Source organism: Lycium ferocissimum, chromosome 12 (genome assembly GCF_029784015.1).
Source record: "Lycium ferocissimum isolate CSIRO_LF1 chromosome 12, AGI_CSIRO_Lferr_CH_V1, whole genome shotgun sequence".
NCBI classification, from domain to species: domain Eukaryota; kingdom Viridiplantae; phylum Streptophyta; class Magnoliopsida; order Solanales; family Solanaceae; genus Lycium; species Lycium ferocissimum.
Window position 1 is genome coordinate 13,896,992 of NC_081353.1, and position 3,318 is coordinate 13,900,309.

A 3,318-nucleotide genomic window follows, 5' to 3' on the forward strand; every position below is an offset into this window, starting at 1 on the left:
TTGACCTCAGGTCTATTTTGAAAAACCACTTGGCGCCCTGTAATTGATCTAACAAATTATCGATTCTAGTAGCGGATATTTATTCTTTATCATCACCTTATTCAGCTGCCTATAATCAATAAACATTCGCAAAGAACCATCTTTATTTCGCACAAATAGGATAGGTGCTCCCCACAACGACTAACTGGGCCTAATAAACCCCTTCTCAAGAAAATCTTTCAATTGTGCCTTTAGCTCTTTCAATTCTGCAGGAGCTATTCGGTAGGATGGAATAGAGATTGGTTTAGTATCCGGTAATGCATCAATAGTGAAATCAATTTCTCTTTCCGGAGGAAGATTTGAGAGTTCATCTGGAAATACACCCGGAAATTCATTCACTACCGGGATGGATTGAAAAGTCGGTGGTTGTGCTTTGGTGTCATGAACTCAGACTAAGTGATAAATATAGCCTTTGGCTATCATCTTTCTTGCCTGAAGGTAGGAAATAAACCTACCTCTGGGAGACGCTGCATTACCTTTCCATTCAAGCACGGGTTCTCCCGGAAATTGGGATCGAACCACTTTCATTCGGCAATCGACATTGGCATAACATGAGGCCAACCAATCCATACCCATAATCACGTCAAAATCTAACATTTCCAGCTCAACTAGATCAACTTTAGTCTGATGATCACATACCACAATTATATAATTTTTGTACACTTGTCTAGCTATTACGGGATCACTAACCGGAATAGATACCTCAAAAGGCTTAATTGGCTCGGGTTTCACCCCAATATGATCAGCAATATAAGGAGTAATATAAGACAACGTGGAACCCGGATCATAAACCTCATGAGAGAATATAGATAGTATACCCGTAACCACATCCGAGAGGACCAAGATCCGTCGTCCCGCAAAGAATAGATACGGGCCGGGTACCACACCGAACCGGGATGCTCCCCTCTCCGCCCCTACCTCATCCCCGCTAGAATCCGGGGGAGTCTCGCTCTACCGGACGACGTACGAAGAAGAACCAGCTGTCGATCCCGTGGGGAAACCCCACCTCTACCGTACCGAGGGACAATCACGCATCACGCAAGCCTGGGGCTTATCCACAAACATAACAAGCACGTAACCTTGACGACACTAGCCCGAATGTAACTTCTTCGCACCGACTACATCATGAGACCGGTGTCTCCTTGACTATAATCACCCCAAACCAGAACCCGAAGCTCTCGAGCTCTGACCCTGTCCTGAATAAATGGAGCGGTCAAATCTCCTGCCTGCAAACTGGAAAGGTGCACTAGTCACTGACTAGCCTAAGTATCTAGAATGTAACTGCCTCGATCCCCCTCTATAGTCGCTACCGGCACCTATAGATCTGGCCTTCTTACTCTGCCCTTTATGAATATCGCGCTCACCCCTTTGTAGATATTGCTGCTCTTCTAAATTCTGGGCATGGCCCTGGATACGGAAAATGTCCATCCCCTCCTGCAATGAAGTTGTCAAGCAATCTTTAAACAAATATGGCCCTAAGCCACTCACAAACCTATGCACTCTATCTCCCATATCGGCCACCATAGTCAGAGCATATCTAGCCAAGGAATTAAAGTGCAAAGTACTCCCAGCACTCATGTTCCCTTATTTCCGCATTCGTAAACCTATCCGCACGGCCCTTTCGAACCTCGGGTGGCAAATAATGACGAAGGAAAGCATCCACAAAATTTCTTGCCAAACCGGGGAAGGTGTGCATTTTCCTTTTCGAGATATCCAATTATTATACCAAAGAAATGCCATATCCCAGAGTCTATAGGATGCCAACTCCACAGATTTAGTATCGGAGGCATGAATAATTTTCAATGTTCTCAACATCTTATCAATCAAACCTTGCAGTTGTTCATCCGGCTTTGACCCGAAAAACACTGGAGGGTTTAAACTCATAAAATCCCGAGCTCGAGTACTAGTCGCCCGTCACCCAAACACGTACTGGGCCGTGCACGAGCGGCAACTAACTGCTTCAATAACCGAATAGCTTCGGTAATTTGTTGACCCGAAGCAGCCGGTGGAGGAACTGGAGGCATAGGAGCTGGAACTGAAGCCCTCTCTTGCTCTTCTAAATTAGGCGGAGTGTGAGAGGTATTAGATGGAGCCTCATTATAGAATTCGCCTTCCTCTACATTGGTTGGTGGCTCCCTTTCTATCCGGCTTTCTGTCGTAGCCTTGCCCTTTTAGGCGGCTGTAGCTTTTCTCTTTGGTGGCATCACTGAAATCACAACGCACAATTAGGGAGAAGAAAATCTTATAACATGGATCTATGGCACGATCAAAGAAGAAGAATGGTTATTTTTCCTAAATGCCCCGCAGCCTCAGGTTTATAAGTGTGGCGCGCTTCACACCCATAAACGAGACTCTGCTGGACACGGCTCGTAGACACACCCTAGGATAGAACTACTCTGATACCACTTTTGTCACTACCTGATTAGGGGCCATGACGGGTACCCGGAGCTGACTATCGAGCACCTCTCATTGTGCTAACCATCATACTCAACCTGAACATATATAATCTCCAAAGCAACCCATATCTATATGCATAAGCACTCACGGCTACAAAAATGATATACAAAAGTACAATGTAATCATCGTGGGACACAAATAACTCACACGTACGTATCTACGAGCCTCTACTAGAGTACTAGACATAAGGACGGGACAGGACCCTGTCGTGCCCAAAATATATATACACAAAAGAGCATGATCATAAGTAGCACATCCGGAATAATGGAGTGCTCCTGTAAATCCGTTGATAAGCTCCAACGGATCTGCATCGTCTCCTTGTCTACCTGTGGGAATGAACACAGCGTCCAAAAAGAAAGGATGTCAGTACGAGCATTGTACTAAGTGTGTAAGGCATGAATGATAATAGCATAATAAAGAAACAATGGAACATAAGGGCGAAGATATAACCTGCTTAACCTTTAAAAGAAACACATGTCATACTATCCTAGGGTTCAGTAGTGGCTAAGTTCTCATGCTATCCTAGGGTTCAGTCAAGTCTTGTTATAATCCAGTCATGTTCTTATACTGTTAAGAATTCAGATTTACTGTTCATCTTCCTTAGAGCTTAGTAACTCTATTTTCTAAAGTCCAACACTGTTAAACCCTTTTGAGTCTTAGTGTGAGGTCGCCGATTAATTTTTGGCTAAGACGTTGGCAAGCCTGAATAGACCGTTGTCGCTCGAAGGCTAGGAGTGCCGCTAGGAGCCAAGGTTAGTGTTCCCGTCCCCAAGACCACATAGAAAGAAAGGGTAGACACATTAGGACATTAGAGAAACAAAA